A 26,916-nucleotide genomic window follows, 5' to 3' on the forward strand; every position below is an offset into this window, starting at 1 on the left:
AAGTGTTAAACTGTGTTTCTTATTCCTTGGGGCTTTTGTTTTGTGGGCTCGCTATGTGTATCACTGTTGATTTGTTCAAGTAAGTCAGTCTAGTCTGATGCTTATCCCTAATCTAATACACTTCTCTTTTTAAATGACAGATTAATTTCAGATGTAAACCAACATTTCGAGAAGGGGGCTCAAGATCACCAAGAGAAGTGAGTGTTTCAAGAGCTCGACTTATATACCACCTTTTGTTTCCCATTGATTCATTGGGTTAACAGATATTCACCTGGGATTCAGAACTAAAGTCTAGCTCTATCCATTCCATATCAGTTTCTTATTAATGCATCCATAAGTAAAATCTCCCAGAACCTTCAGCATGTGTATACTGCCCTGTAGTAGTCTCATGAAATGCACTGGGGATTAAGGTTTTAATGAGCGGGAAGGAAGCAGTGGTGGAATTGAAGAGGTAAGAAATAAATAGCATTTTATTATGTTATGGTCTATTTTAATTCCATATTTTTTTTTTCAATTTTGAGTCGGTAGAAGCTATTCAGGGTGGGCAGCGTAGTTACTGAGTATTCCCATGAACACTGGAGCCAGACTGGTTTCCATATTGGTTTCACCCAGTCTTTCTGAACTGCAATGTTTTCATCTGTTAAGTAAGTAAATAGGTAGGCACATAGGTAGATAGATCCACGGAAGAACTATATTCAATGCTCAGTCCTTGACTTCACCGCGCAGTAGTGAAGACAAAGAGGTAAATGGGAAAGCGTAATGAAGGGCAGTTGTTTTGTTAATGGTAAGCAGAGGGGCAGATAGGAGAAGAGCTGCGTTTAGACATATTTGTTTGTTTAGTTCTTCTTTGAAGAGACTGAGAACATGTTGAAAAGTTAGAGAAGGTGAGACAGTTAGTTGGTAGAGGTTCTCAGTCCTCCTGTGTTATCCTGGATAACTCCCGGCCCCAAATTGCACTCCCCAATTGGCAGAACAAAAGGCTACAATGAGTCCATTCTACCTGGAATATGGTTTAGCTTTCCAGGTGTTCCTATTGTGTATGGTGCTTTCAACGAGAGAAAGTGGAGTAAATGTCATTTTTGTAAAATATACTTCCTCCATTTCCCTTACCTTCCTGGTGAGATTATTTTTAGTTCTAAATATAACTGGAAACCCTTCTCAGCTGGTGTACTCCTCGAACTAGCTCTATGCACTGATGGAGGGGTGAGGTTCAGACACCAGAGGAAGGGCTTCCTGGAAGAGGTGGCAAGTAAACGGAGACCCAGAGGAGTTCTCTTAAGTGAAGGTGTGGGTAGAGGGAGAGTANTAAAAAAACCCAGAGAATACTAATGCTTGCATCGTTAGGTTATATGGTTCGTATTATATGCTCTACTACTTCTACATAGCAGCTATCATATGCATTGTATTCTGAAGAGAAAATCTAGGATGCCCTGAGTCATGAAGATACAGAGATAGTAGATGGGTCAAAAAGGACTATTGAAGTTTGCCCTAATATCAAATGCTTAAGGTGACGTTTTAAATGTGCTTACGTTTGCTTTATTTATGTATGTATACTTTCTTTACTACCAGGGAATTCTTCAGAACAGACTGTTAATGTTTCTTCTTGTATTTTGAATTGAATGTTGTAGAAATCGGCCCTCAGGAGGAAGTGTGCGGTCTGTAAAATCGTCGTCCACACCGCCTGCATTGAACAGCTAGAAAAGGTGAGACACTGCCACCTGCCGTAATGTTGGCTACACTGCAAGTATTTGGACTTCAAAGACCGGCTGTCCTTTCCTATTTCCAACTTTTTCAAGAGTGCCCTTCAAAAAAACTGGAAGACCAACATTATTACCGGATTAGTTAATGGAAAAGCAGTTCTTGGGGTTAATTCGCTCTGTTGCTTCCCAAAGGATAACTTGGTATCATTTTATGTTGCCTCTTGGGAGGTTAGAGAGAAAAGCCTGGTACACACCAATTTTCTTTACAATGACATTGTTATTCACCCATTGGATAGTCCACATTTTTCTTTACGAAAAAAAACAAATCCATAAGCTCTTTGGAATGATCGTGTAGATTTGTCTGATGTTTGTGAGTTTCTTCTTCCTAAAGTGGCTGCAGGGAAGACAGCCAGGCCAGAGGCCAGCTCCCCTTCCTGTCTTGGGGCCGTGTTCTGCTTGCACAGCATGAATGTGTGGGCGGCCGGGAGGTGACAACCCCGTGGTGTCCCGCCGCCAGACGAAGTAGATTCCGCAGAGTGCATTCAGCGCTCATTTGCGTGAAAGGGGAGGCTCCAGTCATGAGTCCAATGCTGTCCTCTTCATGCGTCTCCTCTGTTGCCGTGTGTGGGTCTCTGTGTTACCTGTGTTCTTGAGCTGCCCTGTGTGAATCTGTTAAAATATTTCAATCCTCTGAGACATTCATTATTTCACAAATATATTACCAGTTGTCGCCAACTGGTATTTTGTGGGAATGACTGCTAACATTTTCTGTCTCTCTCTCTAGTTTGTTGGGTTTTTTCGTTTGTTTTTTTCTTGCTGTCCCAATTCCATTTACATATCTCTTCCTTAATTTCCATATTCCTTTCACCTTAATTAAGTAGCTAAAGAAGATGTGCATGTTTCCAGAAGGCCTGCCCACCTAAAGGAAAGGCAGACTGCAGACTTAAAGAAAACTTTGTGCGTGTGGATAATCATCATCATATTAAAAATTTCTCAAGTTTATGTTGCCCTGCTTTTAAAATCTGCAGCATAGCTGGGTGATTTCAGCTGCCTTATGTGTTTGTTCTTACTCTTTATCTCTTTTCCTCAAATTTATGCTGAAAGAGCATTATTGTTTAAAGATCTGTTGCTCTCATCAATGAGAATGAAGACATGTGGACTGGAGATATAGGATCCACTTGGGATCCCTATAGATTATCTGGGGTGATGATTTCAAGTGTTAAACTGTGTTTCTTATTCCTTGGGGCTTTTGTTTTGTGGGCTCGCTATGTGTATCACTGTTGATTTGTTCAAGTAAGTCAGTCTAGTCTGATGCTTATCCCTAATCTAATACACTTCTCTTTTTAAATGACAGATTAATTTCAGATGTAAACCAACATTTCGAGAAGGGGGCTCAAGATCACCAAGAGAAGTGAGTGTTTCAAGAGCTCGACTTATATACCACCTTTTGTTTCCCATTGATTCATTGGGTTAACAGATATTCACCTGGGATTCAGAACTAAAGTCTAGCTCTATCCATTCCATATCAGTTTCTTATTAATGCATCCATAAGTAAAATCTCCCAGAACCTTCAGCATGTGTATACTGCCCTGTAGTAGTCTCATGAAATGCACTGGGGATTAAGGTTTTAATGAGCGGGAAGGAAGCAGTGGTGGAATTGAAGAGGTAAGAAATAAATAGCATTTTATTATGTTATGGTCTATTTTAATTCCATATTTTTTTTTTCAATTTTGAGTCGGTAGAAGCTATTCAGGGTGGGCAGCGTAGTTACTGAGTATTCCCATGAACACTGGAGCCAGACTGGTTTCCATATTGGTTTCACCCAGTCTTTCTGAACTGCAATGTTTTCATCTGTTAAGTAAGTAAATAGGTAGGCACATAGGTAGATAGATCCACGGAAGAACTATATTCAATGCTCAGTCCTTGACTTCACCGCGCAGTAGTGAAGACAAAGAGGTAAATGGGAAAGCGTAATGAAGGGCAGTTGTTTTGTTAATGGTAAGCAGAGGGGCAGATAGGAGAAGAGCTGCGTTTAGACATATTTGTTTGTTTAGTTCTTCTTTGAAGAGACTGAGACGATGTTGAAAAGTTAGAGAAGGTGAGACAGTTAGTTGGTAGAGGTTCTCAGTCCTCCTGTGTTATCCTGGATAACTCCCGGCCCCAAATTGCACTCCCCAATTGGCAGAACAAAAGGCTACAATGAGTCCATTCTACCTGGAATATGGTTTAGCTTTCCAGGTGTTCCTATTGTGTATGGTGCTTTCAACGAGAGAAAGTGGAGTAAATGTCATTTTTGTAAAATATACTTCCTCCATTTCCCTTACCTTCCTGGTGAGATTATTTTTAGTTCTAAATATAACTGGAAACCCTTCTCAGCTGGTGTACTCCTCGAACTAGCTCTATGCACTAATGGAGGGGTGAGGTTCAGACACCAGAGGAAGGGCTTCCTGGAAGAGGTGGCAAGTAAACGGAGACCCAGAGGAGTTCTCTTAAGTGAAGGTGTGGGTAGAGGGAGAGTAAGTAGGAGATGAGTGACAGCCTCCTAGACAGAAAGAGCACACGCTCACAAGCACAAAAGTAAGAGAACATTAACGAGTAAGATGTGAAATCCAAGAGATAAGCAGGGGCTAGGCCATGAAGGTCCTTGTAAGCCACATTACAAGTTGACTGTTTTATCATCATGGTAATTTGCGGGGTGCGCATTAAACTATTTTAAGCAGAACATGTTATTTTGGCTGCAGTGTGGAGGGAATACCAAGTAGTTAAAGAGCAGCCATTTTGGAGGCATGGAGAGAATATAAGGAGCTGTTCTGGTGATGATCTGAACTGTGAGTAATCCTAAGGGTGAAGAAAATTTGTAGATAGGAATGTGAAGGAAATAAAATTGACAGGATGTAATAATTGATTGGATTAAGGACAAAAAGAGGAGTCCAGAGTGAACCGGGCTTCTGCCCTGGAAAACCAATGAGATGTTGGAAAATAGATTGATTTGAGAATGGGGTGGGGAAGTGATGAATTTAGTTGTAGAATTTTCAAGCATGTGGTGTCCTTGAGGCCCCAGTTGGAGATGCCAACTTAAGAAGAAGATTGGGTTAGAGGTAAGACAGTTGTGAATCGTCAGCACATCGTAACTAAAACTGTGAGAACAGATGAATGTGTAGAAAAGGAAAAGTAGTCATGTGAGTACAGAGAGGGTCACTGACATCTTACTGACAAATAATGAAAAAGACACTGTGAAAAAAAGACTGATCACATTGTTCCTAATACAGGAAGATTGGGAGAAAATATGAAACAGGGTATGTTGGGGCGCCCGGGTGGCTTAGTCGGTTAAGCGTCCGACTTTCGCTCAGGTCATGATCTCACAGTTCGTGGGTTCGAGCCCCGCGTCGGGCTCTGTGCTGACTGCCAGCTCGGAGCCTGGAGCCTGTTTCAGAGTCTGTGACTCCCTCTCTCTCTGACCCTCCCCTGCTCATGCTGTCTCTCTCTCTCTCTCTCTCCTAGAAATAAATAAAACATTAAAAAAAAAAAAAATGAAACAGGGTATGTTGAAAGTGGAGGTTGTGGAGAGAGGAAAAAATAATTGTCCCCATCTCTTGTCCTCTCCCACTGTGTTTGGCCATTATATCGATAAGAGGAGGGTTACGGGTCATACACAAGGGGTGGAAAGTACAGGAAAAGTGATAGGCTTGTGGGTACCCTTGATGCCACCCGAGTGCCCTATAGCATTAGCTGGAAGATAACCCAGTAAGCACTCTAATGAAGGAGAAAATTCCTTTAGGACAGCAGAAGGAATAGTTTTATGTTTTTAAGATGAACTTAGTGAATTTCCAACAAGGGCATCCATATGTCCACTCTAAACTTCCCTGTCCTTTAATTTCTCTCTTTCTCTAGATAGATAGTTGTAATTGTTGCACGCCATTTTCTACTGAAAGGGGTTATATATTGTTTTAGTTTTTAGTAGTGGTATCATTACTCTTTGGTGAAGCCAGACCCTCCTCCGTAAGTGCTTTGAACACCTTCTTTTGTCTTTGTAGCAAGGGCTTGATATCTCTTCCATTCCTAAATTTTCAACTGTTGTCACCCCTCTTCTAGATTATTTCCATTACGTAAACATGCTCTGACATCTCTCATCTTAAAAAATAAACGAATGAAAATATTCCTTAGCCACCAACTGTGTCTTAACTTCTGTTCGATTCTTATTTTTTCATTTACTGCTAAACTTCCAGAAAGTGCTGTCTATATAATTATTTTCATTATATCACCTCCTAGTCATTTTAACCTGTTCCAATCTGGTTCCTGCTCTATATCTTCACTGAAGTTGCTTTTTTCAATATCTCCTAGGTACCGAATACATTAGATTTTTTTCTGTTCTCTTCTTATTTAATCTTTCAAATATATTTAAATTTTTCAATGTTCCATCCTTCTTATAATTCTCTCCTGCCATGACATCTTTCCTAATTTCCTCTTATTTCATTGGATAGTCCTCCCCACTCTCTCTCATTGTTCAATCTCCATGATTTCTATGTATTTCTCTGGGCTTGGTATTGGGCCATGTTTTCTCTCAGCCCACTCTTCCTGGGAGAGCTCATCCAGTTTCATGACTTTAAAAATCATGTCTGAGCTGACAACTCCTAACTTAACAGTTCCAGTCCATACTTCTTGGAGGTCTGTTTTCCATGTCCATTGAATATATCATAGTCATCTCAAATATAACATATTAAAACTAAACTATTTATTAGCATCACCACAAAAACTTGTTTTTTCTAATTCTTTTACACCTCAGAAAATGAGATGGTTATTGATCCAGATCCTTGGTCGAAGAGACTGGGAGATCATTGATTCCTTCTCTCATATATTCCACACATCTAATTCATTTGCCAGCCCTATCAATTTTATTTACAAAGCATATTTCAAACCATCTGCTTATCTTTGTTTCTGGTTTTAGTACCCTAGACTAAGACACCATGCTCTCTCTTGACTACTGCAGTAGTTTCTTCATGATTCCTTGATTTCTCCCTTCAATCCATCCAAATTTAAGAGACTGATTTTTAAAATGAAAATCAGATCCTTTAATTTTTCAGCTTAACATGCTCCACTAGCTTTCACAGCAGTTAGAGTAAAGCCCGACTCTTTGTCTTGGCATGATAAGGGCTGTGTAGTCTTGCCCCAGCGCCCCTCTTCAAATCCATACAGCTGCCACATGGACTTTCTTTTAGTTCTTGAGGCATGGACCAAGGTATTTCCCACCTTCAGATATTTATGTATTTCACTGTTGTACTCGACGTCTCTTTATGGCTAACCGTTTCTTAGAGTCAGGCTCAGCCCAAATATCATCCCCCAAGGTCTCCCTTAATGATCTCCTCTAAATAGACTGCACATTGTTCTTTATCAAAGTACCTTGTTCTGCCCCTTTAGAGTACTTTGCATGTCATAATTATTTATGGATATTACTCATTTGCTTGTTTGTCGTCCCTCCTGAAGCATAAGCCTTGGGAGGTCACTCGTGGAATTTGTCCCAAACTTGTTGTACCAGGACACAGAGGATGTGATCTGTTGACTTTCTGTTGACTGAAAGCATTTATAAAGGAGTTAATTTCTCCCCAAATGCCTAAGAACTCTTGTTCTAAGAGGACAGTTTTGAGGATGAAACTTACGGGAGGCATGACTCATTTGACATTCTTAATTAGGAGACGTTAGGTAGTTTACTGAATGTCAGTGAAAGAACAGTCACCTTAGAAATAGTTTGGCTTGGGCTCAAATGATATTTCTGCTCCTTTGCACTCTGGGTGTCTCTCTAGTGCAGGGATCTAGAGCAGGGTTTGTTAATCACAGTACCTTGTGCTTGTGGAATGTCTGACCTGTGGAAGTTTTTTTAATGAATGTTGGCTGAACTCCTCTAAGATGAATCTTTCTGCACCTCAGTTAACTAAGACATAAGCTATCCGTATTAGGTTATAATTTCTAAGATTCTGTCAAGCACCCTATGAATAATATTAGGAGTTGAGCTTGGCTGTTTGAAAAATAAGTGAGCAGTTGTGTTATGTAGGTCTGCTGACGGTACTGAATATAAACTCTGAAATAATGTGTCACAGATTTTAACACCCATAAGTAATAGTCCTTTCCTTGCCCAGTACTTGAAGGTAGTATATGAATAATTCAGAGATTATTGATGAGTAATAAAAAGATTTCATGGTGTTAGGAGCCTTGCTTTGCTATCTTAACAGCAGTATGTCAACACTCATATAAGGATCCTGAGTCTAATTTCAGTTCTGTAATTTAGGAGATGTGAATAGTAGCCAAGAGGAAATAGTGTGAAAAATGAAGGTGCTTGGTAATGAGGGTTAGAAAATAGCAGTGATTCTGTAGAAATTGTTTTTTCTTCTCCCCTGATTGATATGGTGATTGATGATCCTTCACAGTGGCCACTATGTGATTTCATCATCAAAAATTAGGTTGAGTATTCCATTCCACTCAACACATATTCTTGGATGTTTGTTCAAACTATATTAAGGCAGCAATACAAGAACTTTCTAGTAGGCCTATGAAGGCCGAAAGGATGCTTGACCATCCTAAAAGGATGCTTGACCTCTCAAATCAGAGCCATGGATGGGAGACAGTTACTCAGTTTCTTCTAACGTAGTGCTTTTGCTTAAGTTACTTTATCTGTGCCTTACTTTGCAATTTATTTTCTAGGAAAAATTATATTAAAATATGTCACAACTTTCTGAGTCATATGTTAATATTTAAATAAACAATTTAAAAATGTTCCTTTTTATTGCCTAACTAGGTTAAACTACATGGTGTTATAAATCTGTGTACCAAATGACACATGTTGCAACCATAAATGATTCATTAAGTCACTCTTATAATTTCTAAATAATTGTTGATTTCTGGAAATTGTTGGTTTAATCTTTTGATTAGAGCTGTCAGTAGCTAAATAACCCCATGAGTCAGCCATGATTTCATAGGCAATTGCATCAAATTCTTCCAACATTTCCCTCCTTAAATTGATAGTCATTAGGTGATGTATAATCTCCGTAAGTAGAAAATTTCTCTACCATCAATGACATTGTTCAATTTCCCACAGCTTTTGCTAAACTAACAACAATTACAGTAAGTTTTTCTCTCTTATACTACTGTCTGACAGTTTTGTATATTCAGTATTTCTACTACTGCCTGTCATTGAAGTCATTTCTTGAAGGCGCTTGGTGCTGAACTCTCAGAGCAGAGGAAAGGCACAGCAACATGGTGGTTAAGGACAGAGGCTCCTTTGCCAGCCTGCCTGGGTTTGAATCCTTGCTCTTACCCTTACATTTGAAGTGTCCGCTCACTACCTTAGTTTTGTAATTTGTAAAAGGAGGATGATAATGATAACGTGCTCTACAATGTTGTGAATTGAGATAGGGGACAACCAGCCTGGTCCTGGTCCTCCCCAGCCCTATTCTTAGGCAGTGGGCTAGGGGTCCAGCAGGATCCAGCAACTTGAACCCCAGTAGGTGGTATGGGCTCTGATAACTGGGCGGATTTCTGACTTGCTGCTGTCCTGAAAGCCTCAGCCAGCCCTGGGCCCCAGCATTGTCTGTATAATATTGAGGCTCCTAAAACCACCACCAGGTGAGCACAGCCCAGTGTTCTGAGTTTGCTGTGGGAACCCAGTGGCTTTGCTCAGGCAACATGATTTGTTTTCAAAAGTGTGCTCATTGGAGGAGGATCCCGGAGACCTTTCATGCCAAAAATTAACATTCTAGTTGCTTAATAGTGAGGGGGTAGAGTGGCCTCCAATGTGGAGGGGGTGGAGTGAGGGTCTGTGGCAATTGGGGAGGAGCCAGGAGAATGGTAGGGGAACTAAACGCATTTATCAACCAATAAAAGAATATTTCGGTATTTTTACAACAAATGGGAATATTCTGGTACATACTGACTGAATAGCACCTCTACTGAAAGAAATTCTCATTTCTCAATTATAAAAATTAAAATAATTATTACATTTAAAGCATTTTAAAAGTGCCAGGCACACAGTTAGTCCTCAAGAATATTATTATTAGCTTCTTTATGAGAACAATATGAGAATTTTGTCCTTGTTTTATTAAATTGCCTCAGTGGGAAAAGCAAGGCAAAAATTAGACTAATTAGTGGGACCATTATGCTTCTTTATATCTTATTACATTTAAAAGGCCATTATTCCTCTAGGCTCTTTGTTTAAGCTTTAGCTTGAATTGATTTGACATTATGAAGAGAAATAAAGGTGGCATTTTAGAACTGATAATGCTAATGTTTGTCAGAGGTATTTTTGTCACTCCAGATTTCATGTGTTGCTATAACATTTGTTTTTTCTAACACGGATCTATCTCCTATATACCTGTGTGCTCAAAACGGTGCCTGCCGGCTAGTAGGCAGTGAGTTAAGTATTTGCTCAATGACTGAATATATCTTAAAGGGACTTTTAAAGGGAAAATATGGGTTGTGGCCTGATGATAGACATGTTAATGTAAGGTGCAGTGTGTTTTCTCCGAAAAGAACAGGTGGAAAAAGACATATTTTAGGTCTCTTGGTCTAAGAAGGATGAGTTGTATGTAAGTTTTTGGATACCATTGGGCCTGAAGACAACTTTCTCTCCTATAATGTATCCTAACAGTGGTGGTAATGGGTCTCCTTGACTCCCTGCCCGAGGAGTGATTGTCAATTTGGGAGGAAAAGGGCTTTCTGTGTTTCCTAGGGCCCAAGATAAGAATAGACCTCGAAAGCTGCTCTTGTTTAGAGAACCCAAGGACAGTTTAAACACAATGTCACTACAAAAGCGTCACAACGGGCCCCCATCTCTTGCCTTCTTTGTCATCTTTCTCCTTCATCTTTCACTTTTGCTAGTGAAAAATTCTCATCCTCTGTGTCCTGAATGAGATCTGTTTCTTTCTGAGAATTTAATTTCTTAAAGTTCTTCCTAGCACGGATGTTTAATTCAGTGCCTGCCTGGAATATATGAAGGATTCAATACATATTTGTTTTTAAAAATGGAGGGTGTTTCATCTTGTCTCCTTCACCTTTTTACTTCTCTGAGGGCATTTCAGTTACCTCCCACATCTGCACAGTGTTTTACTAGAAAGAAAGCGGAGGAAGAGCTTCCCCGTGTGGCCATGAGGAAGACGTGGAGGGAAGAGACGATTCATGATTTCTACAAATACGAAGATCACTGGGCGTGGGGGTAGCTTCGGGTTTCTAAGTGCATTCATATTTATTGTTAAGCAAATCACACCTACACGTATTTGGTATTGTGCTCATATTGCCTTAGACTATAGTTTGTGGAAATCAATATGCTTAAACGTTTAAAAAAACTAATAATGGGCTTTGCACATTTAAACATACTCTTTTCCTTTTGTTTTCCCACAGAACTTTGTGCGTCATCACTGGGTGCACAGGCGTCGGCAGGAGGGAAAATGTAAGCAGTGTGGGAAGGTAAGGGGCCTGGCACCCCATGGTCACCGTAGGAGGCTCCCCAGGCCTTCACAAACACCCCAAGGTAGATAAACCCTGTCACCCGAATCCAGTGCTCAGTACGTCTCTTCATTTACGAAAGGCCTTATTTCTCCAGGTCCCTTTACTTAAGAGGTGTTTCAGTTGTTGTCGAGCTCATGCGAGAGTCAGGGTTATGAATACGGGTATTAGTACATTTTAGGAGAGATGGATACACTTTCACAGCAAATTTCCTTGTTGGTGATTAAAAAAATAGCACTTCCTATTTTGTTAAAATCTCCTCCTGAAGACTGCTGGCCTGTCTCACTCCTCGCTTGAAAGCAGAAAACCAGTGGGGTTGTTGAGCAGCACTATATTTGTGGACACATTATTGTGTTGAACAGAATTCAACACAGGAAGGCCAACACAGAAGCAAGAAATGTAGTCCAGTTCCTGGAAAGAGATGGCCTCCTCATTTGTGGCTATTTATGGCTACTCTGTCTCTTGGTGTGACTGCCGAACGGCCTCCTGGGGTGCAGGGCCGCCGGAAAGAGGAAGGTGGGGCAGTGGTGGGTCCCAAGGGCGCAGGCTGTGAGGTTCCCTAGCTGCCACATGTTATTGACCTCAGCAGATTTGGGTTATGGCTTTTTTCATTGTACAGAGATCTACCTTAGGAATAAAAGGACCCTCTGGGAAGGTTAAACGGGTGGTGAATCCTACTACAAAGACTTTTAAAAATGTTTATTTATTTGAGAGAGAGAGAGAATGCGAGTGGTGGGGAGAGACAGAGGGAGAGAGAGAGAATCCCAAGCAGGCTTCACACTGTCACTGCAGAGACCATCGAAGGCCTGGAACTCAAGAATCGTGAGATCATAACCTGAGCAAAAATCAAAAGTCGGACACTTAACTGACTGAGCCACCCAGGCACCCCAAATGTTTTTAAATCAGTAGTAAGCTGAACTCAGTAAAGGGAAGTTCTGCTTTAGTAAAGTAAAATAATTTGGGGGGATATATTCCTCATCAATTAATTCCTAATTTGTTTATGTATTCATGTAACTTTTTTTGGATCAAGTGCTGGGATGAACTGACAGTATAGCACTTTTGGCACGGGGATACAAGGAAATGTTGGCTATCTGAGGTAGGGGTGTTGAGGGTGAGTGAGACCTAGAAAAAGATTAATTTTGCTGTTTTGCCTAGTGCTGAAAGGGAATATCATACAGTAGCCTCAGTTACCAAGTTTTTCTTCGGAAGGCTACATTCCTTCAAGGGTGTGGCTTTCCATTATAACTGGATTATCTTCTCAGTTCATAGAGTCCTGTAGCTGGTTTCTTTCTAGCCTGTAAAGAGGCCGGATGAAATAGGTTGAAAAGTGAAGGGGGTAAAAGAAAGACGTGGAGGAGGAAGTAGAATGATTCGTATTCTTAGCCATTTTACATGGTTGGGAAGAAGCAGGTTAGTCCTCTATTCTTACATGATCTTCCTTCATTGGCTCCATCTACCCTACCCTTTCTGGTATCGCCTTGGGGATTGTGGACTTTCTCTTACTTGATTGTAGACTATCTACAACTTTCCCATGAGAGAGACAGAGAGAGAGAGAGAAAGAGAGGAGAGAGAACAGGTAGATAGCGCAGCCAACTTTGAAGTTAGAGATGTGAAACATAGGAAGGATCTGGATGAATAAGCTTTTTGCCTTGCAAACATATCTTCACTGGACATTCTAGCAGCTGGCACCACCCCACTAACTTTCAGGCCATAGTAGAGTTGGAGGAATTATATTAAAAGAAAAATCAATAAACATTATATTTTGTGACAGGTATTCTCTAGTGTCACATTAGGCTCCATTTTCTGGCCTTATGTTCCATTGGCATGGTCAACCAGATGGGGAAGACTGGACTCCTCGTACCCTAAATTGCTGTGGCCACGTCTCCTTCTCTGCCTCTGTCCTTAGGAAGCAGTGTGGAGCACTCGAAGCTCTCTGCACATCACAGCTCTTAGCTGAGAAGTCAGTGATCCCAACTCTTCACGTAATGTTCCCGTGATTACATACTACTATATTCATCCCCCGTGTATGATCCAGCTCCTCACAAATTCTCAAGAGTCTCAAGCAATGATGGGATGGGATGGGATGGTCTTAGGCCTGTGTGTCTCTTGCTGGACAGTGAAGAATCCTTTGGATCCTGGCTTGAAGTCTGGATTAGAGGACAGAGTGGATCTATCTCCATTTACAGATTAAGTGATCAGAAATTCACTTCAAACACTGGTGCTATGCCTAATTTTCATCAGTAGGCTTGTACAGTCTTACATATCCAGAGATTTTAAAGCATCACACACACCCCCAATACACACTTACATACATGCCCCTCACACATTATTCATAAGTTATCCACTGGCATAGGGTGAAAAATTATCACTATACTTAGCAGAACTTTTTTTTTTTCTCCCAGCTGGTGGTTTGTAAAATTTTGGGGTTGTTAGGGAGTGTTTATAGTTAAAGAGTGTTGTGGTTTCAGTTTCTACTTTAAAAAATCAGAATAAGGTAAATATTTGGACTGCTTTTCTCTTGAGCCTCGAATATGTGTTTGGCTGAACGTGTGTGGCACTTAATGGATATCAGATGAGAGAGCTCATGGTTCAGTTGCTCAGTGCTTTACATTTGCTGACTGGCTGCCATGTTTCTGAACCTTACATAATTTCACATTGTTTTCATTTCTTTCAAGAATTCTCCTTGAATTCAAGATTCTGTTTGAATCTTAGGGTTCAAGCAGAAAAGATGGCATACTGAACCTTAAATCATGTAATTTGATGAGTGTTTAATAGAGAAAATATTTTAAAAGTGTGAGCAGAGTGTAGAAAAACAACAAGGGATAGTGAAGAACTCAGCAGGGAGCCATAGTCAAGTCACTTCTAAAGAGGTGAGGGCATGGAGAGAAGCCCTTCAACAAGCTATAACCTTTAGTCAGAAGGCTTAGCCAGCTCACGTGACCTACCAGCTGGGGGGGATGAATACCCCAACTCTACTTTTCTTCAATATATCCCCAGTGGCCAAATCCAGTAGGAACCAGAGCACAAAGGACACTGTTGAAGCAGTCCATAAAAATCAACTTTTTACAACGAGACATGAGATAAAGAAAGATACTGGATCTGGTGAGGGAGTGGGATTGATGTAGCACATACTATTTAGTGTAAAACTATATTCATTTAACAATTAAAGAGAGGATGCATACCTATTCTGTAAACCTATGTCTTAACTGATCTTCACTGCATCTATACATTTCATTCAATCAAAGTTTGCTTATTACTTTAAAAAATTGACATGCAAAGAAAAACTATGCTCATGATTTTGGCTAATTTGACCTTCCGTTTTTGAAGGAACCAAGCTTCCAAATCCAGCAATGTGGTAGTTGTGAAAATCTGCTTGCAAGTAATAATTTGAGGCCTTATCTTTTGTTTTTTCATTTAGAAACATACAAAAGTTATAAAAATAAAGGAGCAAATTTTTTGAAACTCACAATTCTGAGCCTTCAAACATCAAATGTTGAATGCAATTGTTAATACAACAATATCTACTTAAACTTTGGCCTGCATTTTTGATAGCTTCCAGTTTACTAACCAAACATCCCACATCATTATGGATTATTTGTCTGTAAGTCATATATACTATCATCTATAATTTGTTTAAATAAATTAAAGAGCAAAGCATTAATTAAATGGGAAAATGTCAAAACTACTCTTTAATGAATATCGTTAAAAATTAATTTAAAATGAACTTATGGTACAATATTTGAGACATATACAATTAAAGGGAGTATATTTAACAAAAAATTTTTTTATTGCAAAAAGGACTCATTGGTTAAAACCACTCCATGGGGCATGGTTGAGATATTATATGAATAGTGAAAGGGATTAGAGAAAAATAATGGACATAAAATAAAAATAATGGAGAAAACTGACCTGAGACTAGGGGAGTGTTCCCTTACCACCTTAAAGCACCATTCTCCACAAATCTGAAAATGTGTGGGCCCTGGGGTCAGCTATCAAGAGACCCTGCAAAGTTAGGTACAAGGAATGGAAGTTCAAGAGTAAGGACTCTGTGCTGGTTAGGCAGTGTGTTTGCCATAACAGTGGAATCTTTTGCCCTTAGCCTCAGGAGGATCAATGAGGAAGTGTAAAGTGGGTAATACAACCAGGGCAAAGAAACCAAGCCTCTCCATGGAGCTCCTGACAATGGAGCTGCTGGATGCCTGGCTTTTCTTTTTGTCCTTGGCTGAGTATCAAGAAAAGAGACAAGGGCGGTCAGCATTCTGCTCTCTGCTTCTATGTGTTTCACTGTTTTTAGTTCCTCATATAAGTGGTATCATATACTATTTGTCTTTCTGCCTTTGGCTTATTTGTCTTTCTGCCTTTGGCTTATTTCACTGAGGATTAATGTCCTCCAGATTCATCTGAGGAAGGGAAATGGGGAAGTAATAGTCACAAGGAGCAAAGTTTTAGTTATGCAGGATGAATGAATCCTTGAGATCTGTACAGCATAGTTCCTGTAGGGAACAACACAGTACTTTAGACTTAAAATTTTGCTACAGGGCTAGATATTACGTTAAGTGTTCTTATCACAAAAAATAACTACTAATGAGGGCAGGAGAAAACTTTTGAAGGTGATGAATGCGTTTATTGCATAGATTGTGGTGATGGTTTCATAAGTGTATACTTATCTCCAAACTCATCAAGTTCTACACATTAAATATGTGCAGCTTTTTCTATGTCAGTCATACCTCAATACAGTGGTTAAAAAACAAAAAAGAAAGGGGACAAGGAGCTGAAGGCTCAGATAGTGCACTGCAGGCCCCAGTGGTTAAGTCACTCAGTGTCTCATCTGTAGGGCCATTTTGCTACTGCTGCTGTTCCCTGGGCTTTGGCATGGTCATGTCCTGGTAGTCACGGCTAATGTGGTGCTTAGTCCCTGTTGCTCTTTCTTCAGAAGTGCCTTCACTATGAAGGCACTAGGATTGTGTCGAGGGAGGAGCTAAACTGCAGAAAGGATGCCCCAGTGGATAATCTGGGTGCAAGATATATTTTTCTTGCCTGTATTGTTAAATAACAACTACACCTCCACTAAATGATCAGGATCAATTACTCCTGCCAAGATTGTGACTCCCCCCTGTGCCTGCTACTCTCTTGACACAAAGATCACAGAGTAACCAGCTGCAGTAGCAGTTTAAAGTTAAAGGGCCTCCTATTATGTCCCGTGGTGGAGATGTTCCCCACATGGGATTCAGACCCTTGGAGCCCAGAGTTCTGGGGATGGGAAACATAAATTCCCCAAGCAGGCCAATGGGGTGCTGGTAGACATGGCTGTTCCTATTCTTACTCCTTGGGTTCTGTATCCGAATATTTTACCCTGGAAACAATAGCACCATGAAATGATCCTGGATCTAGTGAGTATAACAGGATGTCCTCTGAAAGCTACTGTCTGTTAACACCTTCAAAAGCCATTCCATCTCTGCTTTAGGCCTGCAGCTTCTAGATGGTGTGGGATGTGATAGGACCAGTGTATTTCTTGGCTGTATGCTCACTCCTGCACCTCCACTGTTGGAAAATAGTTTCTCCAGTCTGATGCAATGTGATGCAGGATCCAGTGTTGGTGGGTCACACACTCTCTAAGCCTTGCTTTGGTGGCACCAACTGAACCCCAGTCAAGAGCTACTTTATGATCACACTGAATCCTTTCCACTGTGGAAGGGGCAGCAACTTATCTTGACTGGGATCAACATACATTCTGGGTATGGGCGTACTTTTCTTTCCCTTCTGCTGCGCAGGTTGAAGCCCATCCCCTTTGAAGAATGGTGCCGTATTGGGTGCTCAGGCTTGGAATCTTTGGCTGGCAGGTTAGATATTCAGCAGGGGTGGTAGCCAGCTCAGGCTTGGTGAGTAGAATCCCTTGATGTTGGATCCAAATAACATTCATCACTGGTGTCATGGTGACACATGGACAGAAGTCCATTGTGCCATGGACGGCTCATGACAGTATGTGGTCCAAGTTACTATGTCTGAGTTTTGAGTTTTTATAAACTGAGTGCTCTCTGGTGGGCATTAATATGTAATATAGTGATCTTTACTCCTTATACTTACTTTCATATGTTCATCCACATGCCTCTTCCCCGCATCTCCCTGTTTCCTTCCAAGTCTTTGGTCAACTTGTGAAGCCATTCACCATTGCCTGTAAGTCATTATATATTCATATATGAGGCTATCTATCTTTTCATACAAAATGGGTGACCAAATGCTCTACCTGAAGTTATGTTCATTGGGAGGATTTCTTCCTACTTATATTTCTCTGGGCCATTCCTTAGTAGGCTTTAGTGAAGCAGTTAATACACATTTGACCTGGACTCATAGGCCAAGTTGACCCATCTTCAAATTGATTTCACCTTTTCCCTTTCTCTTTCAGATTGTCATTAGGCACCTCCATATTTCCATATGTGTGAGTCAGATGAGAGGCTTGGGGGGCAGGGGGAGGACCTAGGTGGCTCAGTTGGTTGAGCGTCCTATTCTTGGTTTTGGCTTAGGTCATGATCTCACGGTTCATGAGTTTGAACCTCGCTTTGGGCTGTGCCCTAGCAGCCTGGAGCCTGCTTGGGATCCTCTCCCTCCCTCTCTCCTTGCCCTTCACCTTGTCACTCATGCTCTCTCAAAATAAATAAACTTAAAAAAAAAGAGGCCTGGTATGATATGTAAGAGTGGATGATATAGAAAGTCTGAGTTACCCAGCCATACATCATACACGTGCTCTTTCAAATCGCACATGCCGGATCCCAGATGGTCCCAGTTAAAAGTAATGATGGATTGCAGCTGGACCCACCCAACTTTATGGCTTAGTGATCTGACAGGGCCCCGGTCATGACCTCCTGGTGATTTGTAGTCAGGCATTCTTCCAGCACAGCATAGGAGTATAGGAGTGGTTTTTTGAAAGATACATGATTCTCTTCTGCAGATGGCACACCTTGTTTCATAATCCAATCTGTGTCATGATTCTCCCATTGGTGTTTGCCATAAACTCCAGAGGGCATCTCCTCTTCTGCCTAATATCTCTAGTAGCACGGAGTCTTCTTGGTTGTATGGCTCAAGTGACAGGGCCTACTTTCTTTGCAGACTGCACCTCGTGCAGAGCTGTTTTCTGCTCTGGGCTTCCCTCTAAGCTGGAAGCATTTAATGTCATCCAGTAAATGGATCAGGACAATATTCTTCAATGTAGAGTATACTGCCTCCAGAACCCAGAGGCCCACAAACTGCTGTGTTTCACTGCTAGTAGTCAAAATTGTGAAATCCAATAGTCTTTCCTTTAGATTGGGTAGCACATTATTCTAGCATGCTCTTGACCACTAAACCCTAGAAGCTTCACTGATGTGTGGAACCTCTGATTTCTCATAGGGCTTATCTCCCCACCTTCTGTCTTATTTATAAGTTTTTTAACATTTATTTATTTTTGAGAGAGAGAGAGAGAGAGAGTGAGCAGGGAAAAGGGTAGAAAGAGAGGGAGACACAGAATCTGAAGTAGGCTTCAGTTTCTGAGCTGTCAGCACAGAGAGCCCAATGTAGGGCTCAAACTCATGAACCGTGAGATCATGACTTGAGCTGAAGTTGAACGCTAACCAACTGAGCCACCCAGGTGCCCCACTTTGTCTTATTAAGATCTCTGGTGTACTTGCCATTTCTTGGTCATCCATTTTTGACATGATGTCATTGATACAGTGAATCAAGTGGTGTTCTGCAAAGCATTCATATGGTTCAGGTCCCTTTGTACTACATTTGGATAGGATTCTGAGGGTTAAAAGCCCTGTTAACTCTACCAAGTGAATGTAAACAATTTTTGATTCTTTTTTCAGACAGGGATGGAAAATAATTCATTTGTCAAATTAGTGACCATATGTCATACACTCAAGACCAGAAGATCCCCAATTTGGTATGGTGGCTGCATTTGGATATACTGGGTTGAATTTCTGGTACTCCAGCATTATTGTCCAGTATAATGTCTGGTTTTGTAGGAGCTCAACACATGAATTGAATGGAGATATTTTGAAGAACACCATCATTGCTTCCTTTAGTCTTTAAGGGTGGCATGTAAAGAGATAATTTAAAAAAGCATACACATGATACCATTATGATAACTTAAAAATTAATAATTTAATATCTACTACCTATTCCTTTTGAGAATGTGGCATTGGTTTTGATTTAGATATGACTGGGATGGTGGTGTAGGGTTTCACGTGGGCTTCCTCTCTGTGCTAGCTCTTACACAACAGGCTAGGAAACCAATAAGTGGGGTTCTGCCAAATATACAAGATATGTTTACTCCAATTACACAATTAGGGACCAGGGAAATTAACTCTGGTGGATTTGTGGACCAGTAGACTCTCTGTGAACCAGTCCTGGTCCAGGACTTTTTTTTTTTTAATTGGCCTCATACATCCGTACTGTGACAAGGCACCAGATTGTTGCTTCATATCCAGGTCATTGGGTACACATATCAACTTGGACTCTTGTCCAATAGTTTTCAGAATATTTGGACACTTCTGCCCAGTGTACATCTACCCAAGTAAGTGTCTGTAGATTCTTTTAGTTAGAGGCTGGGAAATGTTGCCTTAGACCACTGCTATGATGTTGCAGGATTTTTCTCCTGCAGACTTGCTCTCTCTAATCAGTGAGTTTTACCTTTGAAAACTGGTTTAAGTACAGAAATGAGACAAAAGATTATGACTTGTTGTGGGAACATTTGTCCTCCAATCTCTTGATCTTCCATTCTTGATTTCTTTGAATTGTATCAGTTGAGCAATACTGGTTTTATCTGATAATCCATCTTGCCTCTAGAGAGGTCATACTATATTAACCATTTGATAGCTCTCTGTAGGTCAGGCCCCTTGGCTGCAACTTCAGTGTTGCAGTAATTGTACCTATCTTGCTTCAGTGGTTAAGTGCTGCCACATGGTCTCTATCATCTTGAGATTCTGTAATCCCAGTTGCTGTCAGAGTACTCGTTTTGTTAGCCATTTCCTACCAGTAGACCTAACCCAAAGAGGAGAGCTGCTCAGCAGTGATGGTATCCTTCTTACCAGTTTTTCATTGCTTTTGTGAGAGGAGTATCCTTTGCATCCTCTCGCAGAACAGAGTCAACTGACAGATTTTTGAGCTGTACCTAACATAGCAACTCTATCATGCCTATTTCTATGAGATTTATATCACCTCCTATGTCACAGTCATTCTGGCATTTCTATTTCACTTAACATAAATCTTTCTTTATCCAACTTTTCATAATGGCATCAAGGGTCAGTAGCATGATCTTCTGAGGTTCCTGATAATGTGTTAAATGCTCTATTATAGAGGAGCATTCTTTTATCTAACTTGAAGTCTTGCCCCCTTTTATTCTGAATGCTCAGAATGCAGTCCCATACACACTTTCCCATTCCAGCTGGTACATACTGGTGAGGCCCTGCAACTAGTTCTTTGGAGATGAAGTCTGTTCTTTCTTAGTGTCTGTACACCTCTCTGGTTGGGCACGCTGGTGTGAAAGATTATTAGGTCATTTGTGGTACTACAAGGAAAAATAATGCAACACTTTATGGTGTTTGAAAACTTGAACAAAAAACAAACAAAACAAAACAATCAAACCAAAAAACCAGTCCATATTAGGTGGGTTAGAAATGCCAGAATTGCTATAATAGAAGAAAAAGTAATCACAATCTTAAAGAAATAGTTGATATATGAGGTAGAGCTGGAAAAACCCATCAGTTCACTATGAAACCCTTAAAATGAAGTCAAAACTATTTCTAGACAGCAGAATCCTTCCTTTCTCAAAGCAGACAGCATATGGTAATATTACTTGGACATACATTCATGAAACCGAGGGGGGGGCACAATCTGAGTAATTTGGGGAAATTTCATAAGTCTCTTTCTCAGCTGTCTGGGAGCCGTTATAGCAAAATAGCCTAAATTTACACAAAAACAAAGCATAGTTAGTTCTGCCAGCAGAAGACCATTTTCCTCTTTTAGTTAAGGGTAAGAGTATAACCACTTATTTCCCGGAATGCCATACTGTCAGCAAGACTATAGATTATATAGCTTTCCTGAAAAGCTGCAGTGATTTGTAGTGGTAACTGTAGTAACATCAATCCCATCTTTAGGAAAAGTTGTTTTTAAAGAAAACAACTTGCTTGGTGAATATTATCAGCATCATAATTGTATTGGTAGGTGTATCAATTATGGGACAATCAGATGAAATTAATTTTCACGGATGCTTATTATCATAATTAGCTACTTGTATCTTTAGGAAAGTACTTTCATATAAGGAACTTCCCTCGTATTCTAGGACAAAGACATGAAAACAATGGTTAACATTTTATATGCAGTTTTGGTATACTGAGTACAACACTAAGTATTTGTATAAAGTATTTTTGTCCTAGAATCAGGATAATCATAAAAATATGAACTACAAATATCACAGTTAACAGCAGTTAAAATGTTAATCAACTGCCATTGTTATAGGCTCAATTCTAATTATTTCTTAATTACAAGGTCTTGAGGTAAGCTGTCTGCTTCCATGAAGTCCTCTGTCTCTGAAATGACTAAGTTCTAGAAATTAAGTCTTAGGCTCTTCATACAGTCTGACAAGTTCATGGTAACTGTTAACTTTACTAAGAAGACTGTGCCCAAAATTTTGCTTACCCCGCTCAGGATATTCAATTTATGATCTGTAGTTTATTTTTTTTAATGTTTGTTTATTTACTTTGAGAGAGAGAGCACACATGTGTACGTGAGCCAGAGAGGGACAGAGAGGAGGGTAGAGAGAATCCCAGGCAGGCTTGGTGCTCAGTGCAGAGTCCAACGCAGGGTTCGATCTCATGACTGAGATATCATGACCTGAGCTGAAGTCAAGAGTCAGACGCTTAACCAGCCGAGCCACCCAGGCACCTCTGATCTGTAGTTTATAGCAGGGGCCTTCAGTTAAATTAACGGAAAAAGCTGAAACTATGAGGATAATGAAGCTGACACTGATTCATGTGTTGTAATTACTGGTAACCATAGAATGGAAGGACACAGAATGTTTTATTGAAATATAATAAAGTATCAATCTATGTGAGTAAGTCAGCGATTGCCCTGGAGCAAAAGCATATTATGGATGATAAGGGCATTGGTAAATTTTTAGAACCTTTAAATAATGCTGTTATAATAAACCCAACAGACAAGATTTTAAGATTTTTCAAAGATAATTCTAATAAAGTCACTGTAGATTCCTAATTTGCAGCACTGTCAGAAGTTATAAAGACATTGCTCACTTTAATTCCATTTATAAAGACTTCATTTATTATAATTCAGCTTAGATGACCACATGGGTTTACATTATGAAAACATTGAATATTTATACAAATTTTAGCTTAAGACTAGTAAAATCAGCCTAGGAGATTAGGAAATTCAGGTAAATTAGATTTTCTGTGAGTAAATAAATTAATGTTGCATATGCTACAATATTAATGCTGCCCTTTTTTTCTGTATTTTTTGTTTTCTTATTCGAGTACAGTTGCACAGGGTTATATGAGTTTCAAGGATAACATAGTGATTGGACAAGTTCATATGCTGTGCTCATCACAAGTGTGGCTAACGTCTGTTACCATACAGCACTGTTACAAACCACTGCCTATATTCCCTGTGCTGTGCCTTTTATTCCTGTGACTGACTTCTTTCATAACTAGAAGCCTGTACCTCCCACTCCCCTTGACCTCTTTTGCCCATCCACCCACAACTCTGTCCTTTGGCAACCACCACTTCTCTGTTTATGGGTCTGTTTCTGTTTTTTGTTTGTTCATTTGTTTTGTTTTTTAGATTCCTCATGTAAGTGAAATTATACAGTATTTGTCATTCTCTGTTTGACTCATTTCACTTAGCATAATACTCTGTATTCTATTCATGTCATCTCAATGGCAACTTCTCATTCTTTTTTTATGGCTGAGTAATATTCCACAGTGCACATGTGTGTGTGCGTGTGCATGTGTGTACACATCTCCTTTATCGATTCATCCATTGGTGGACACTTAGTTTACTTCCACATCTTGGCTATTATAAAGCTGCACTAACCATAAGGATGCATATGTCAATGCTACCAAATTCTCACTGTGAGAAGACCAAGGAAAAAGGTACATTGTAGGACTGCCCTAATATCCACTGATTCACATTGTCAGGGAAGGATACGCATATCAGTGAAAGACTGAAATGGATAGTTTGTTGAAGGGGAAAATGTCCATAACATCTATGCAGCAGGAAAGGTATTGGTTTATTGTGGTTTTGTTAATTAAAAATTAAAGGGTGCTGTATGTAAGCAATGAATCATAGGAATCTACCCCCAAAACCAAGAGCCACTGTATACACTATATATTAGCTAACTTGACAATAAATTATATTAAAAAAAATTAAAGGTTGTACTCTGAATAGGGCAGTATTAGTCTGTGAGTCTGTAGGTAGTTGGTTAAAACAAGTGTCATTTTTTATTAGTCAGAAAAAAGGTTTTAGATTGGTTAGATTAGATTGGTGTGGGTCCATGCCTGGGTCAGCTTAAGGTCAAACAAGTAGCATTTTTTTTTTATCGGCTAAAAAGATGTTTTCAATTAAGTTGGTGTGGGTGTACTCTTGAGTCACTCAAAGGTCTTAGTTATTTATCAGCTTTAGCTGGTGGTGCTCAAATGTCACAGTTGTTTGTGAGCCTAAGATGGTTAAAAGCAGTTACAGTGAAACGGCCCCAACAGTTTGAGATCTTCAGCGAGGTGCTGCTCTGATTGGGAATGTTTCCTTTTTTATTGTATTAAGTTGCCGTGGTATTTGTATCCCATTGGATAAGTTTACAAGAACGGTAAAACAGTTTTATTTTAAAATTTCTCTAGAAATAATGAATATTTTTCTAGAAATAATGAATTTGCATCTAACTTCTGAACATTTTAGATATTAAATCTAGAAAACATTTTAAATTTTTTAATGTTTTTTAAAATTTGTTTTTGAGAGAGAGAGAGACAGCGTGAGCAAAGTAGGGTCAGAGAGAGAGGGAGACACAGAATCTGAAGACAGGCTCCAGGCTCTGAGCTGTCAGCACAGAGCCTGATGTGGGGCTTGAATCCATGAATCGTGAGATCATGACCTGAGCTGAAGTCAGTTGCTCAACTGACCAAGCCACCCAGACACTCCTAGAAAACATCTCAGATATTAAATCTAGAAATCAAAAGTTTTAGAAAGTACTTGAGCCAAAATGCTTCAAGTTCTGTTTTGAGATAAATATTGACTTATTTTTTATCATTCCCTTGATAGGGAATGTTAAAAAAAAGTTTGCCTTTTGCAATACTTTGTGAATCTTGGACATGGAAGTGATACAGGGAGGTTTGTTTTGTTTTGTTGTTTAAAGGTTTGGAGGCAAGGGCAGTATCCACAATTGTATTGGATAAAATGAAGTCAAACAGGGACTCAGATAATGGTCAGGACATTGCCTAATCCACACCTCTGTTAAAAGCGTAAAGAGTAAAATATTTCAGTTCATTGCAGATAAAGCCCGTTTATTCTGGTTTAAGCCAAGGCTGTGGAGCTGAGTGCCCTGGGTATATCCCCTAGGTTGCAGAAGAAAAAGAGACAGCAAAGTCTTAGCTGCTCAGTGTAAATGTTGTTTAAACTTTATTCCAAAGGACTCAATTCTATTAAAAAAATCAACCAAAAAAATGTTCATGGCCTTTATAATTCTGAAGTCCATTAGATCTAAAGTGTCTGAACTTCACATCCCTATTGTCCTTTTTGATAGTGATGCACAAAAGTCTTTACAAATCCTAGTCAGCTGAAATTCAGTAAGGGCATCTGTCAGTACCATAATATTAGATTTGGGCCAGCATTTTAAAATGGGTAATTAGGAATCTGGCTCTTTTTGCTGTGCTGAGATCCCGGCCAAAATCTCCCCATTGCAGGTGGTCTGTGGGAACTCGGTGCATGAAGGCTTTGATGTGGTTCTATTTATGTCTGTATGTTGGACAATAACCCTGAAGCCATAGCTGCTGTGACTGCCAGACTAGCATCCAAAGCAAAGAACAGACTTCGTTTCCAAGGGACCCACTACAACTCTGTATGAGCAGAGTGCCCAGAGCCCTAGTTGTTTGTTTCTGGTATCATCCTGGCTGTTGGGACTACAGTGAACTGTGTCTATCTCCCTGAAGCCAGAAGGCCAATATTCAGTAGAGGGGTGGGCTAATACATATACTCTATCAAATAGAGTATTACTAGTCCTCTTAATCATTGGAGGACTTCATCACCAAGGTGGTGGGAGAGGTTCCTGTTGATAGGTCTTAGCAATAAAAGTACTCTTTCATTTATATTTACTGTGTTGTAAAGATCTTTCAGGTACCTTATTTGTAACTTAAAACTATTTTTGTGGTGTAGGAGAAGTTTATATTTTTATTCTTATTTTCAGGTGAAAGGAGAAACTGGAAGTGTTAAGTAATTTGCCTAAGATCACCAGGCCAATAATTAGAAGATCTGAGAATTAGTCTTAGCTCGCCGTCTCTCCATCAGCTTCTATTTGATATACATTCATCTGTTGTATGAATTGATAGCATAGTGACTGGGTAATAGTGTTTAAGACTCTGTCCACCAATACATTTGGCACAGACAGTCCGACTTCTAGTTGGGGCCACTGCTATTCTGTCACTAACTCTATCATACTAGTTTTTAGCCATGCAACATGTCAATGTCACAGACTCAAGAAATGAAAGTTAGAATCCCAGTATGCTTCCCATGCCTATAGGAGCTGAGGAAGGGTGCAGTAAGGGGCATATTTTCAGGTGGTTTGGGTTAGAATTTTAAGGTCTGGATAGCATAAAATTTGTAATTGGATCATGCTGTGGTAGCTGCGACTTTCTAGAAAAAATACCACACCTATGATTTTCAAAGAACTATGTTGAATTGTAGAGACCTGTCAGGAAATATTATAAGGGCTTCTCTCAAAGAGCTCATAATTGCATTGGAGAGATAATTCATGTGCATATAATATAGCCAGCACCTTGGGGCAGCAGTTCATCAATGCTGGGTGAGGGCCAAGTAGAAAGGCTTATATTCTGGGAGAAGCCATCACAGTGGATTGAGGTGACCTTAGAAGACTTGGATTTTTGTAGTGCAAGTAAAGTTCAGATGTTGTATGTGAAATTGTGGTAGGCCTTCTAGATGATGGCTTGAAGAGAACAGAGGAAGAAAATGGGCAAAAGCATGGAAATGAATAAAGCATGTTGAAAATATAATGAAATCCATCCCACTAACCACAGGAATTTATAACAGTGAGACATGGGAGATTGGTGTAGAAAAATTGGGAAGATCATGGGTGGCTCTAGATGCCGGTATGAATAGTTGATCCTGTAATCTTGAGGAAAGAAGTAGTTAGTTGAGTATTTTGAGATGGACACTGATATGTAAGAAGCAGCATTTTTCTTGCAGGTGGTGCCCAGGATAGAATGAGGAATATAGGGGAAAACAGACCATCCCCGGAGAAGCAAATTAGAAAGTGGAGCAGACATCCAGATGTAGGATCTGTGGAGCCTGATGGCTGCTGGACATGGGGTGCAGGATAGAAGGACCTCGGGACCCCCTGCACAGGCCCCATGCCAGATAAGCAGACTTGCTCTTGGCTGCTGGCTTCCTTCCTCACGCAGTCACAAGTTGTTCCTATGGCTCTAAAGAGAAGTTTTATTCATCTCTCTCTTTTGCCCAT

At 40.0% G+C, this 26,916-nt stretch overlaps 1 protein-coding gene across 4 annotated transcripts in view; it reads left to right on the top strand.

Moving 5' to 3' along the window:
* Positions 1–1,676: 1,676 nt before the first annotated feature.
* The window catches only part of DGKI (diacylglycerol kinase iota), a 247,430-nt gene continuing 222,190 nt past the window's right edge, over positions 1,677–26,916 (top strand). For 3 of the 4 annotated variants that reach the window (XM_077781018.1, XM_077781021.1, XM_077781020.1), the window contains exon 1: positions 11,085–11,150. The gene's annotated coding sequence lies outside the window, so the exon portion shown is untranslated. Of the gene's footprint in view, positions 1,704–3,054; positions 3,112–11,084; positions 11,151–26,916 lie in introns of those variants that run through there. The other variant, XM_077781022.1, reaches the window with a different exon arrangement.

This window comes from Crocuta crocuta, unplaced genomic scaffold, assembly GCF_008692635.1.
Source record: "Crocuta crocuta isolate KB4526 unplaced genomic scaffold, BGI_CrCroc_1.0 scaffold228, whole genome shotgun sequence".
Lineage (NCBI taxonomy): Eukaryota > Metazoa > Chordata > Mammalia > Carnivora > Hyaenidae > Crocuta > Crocuta crocuta.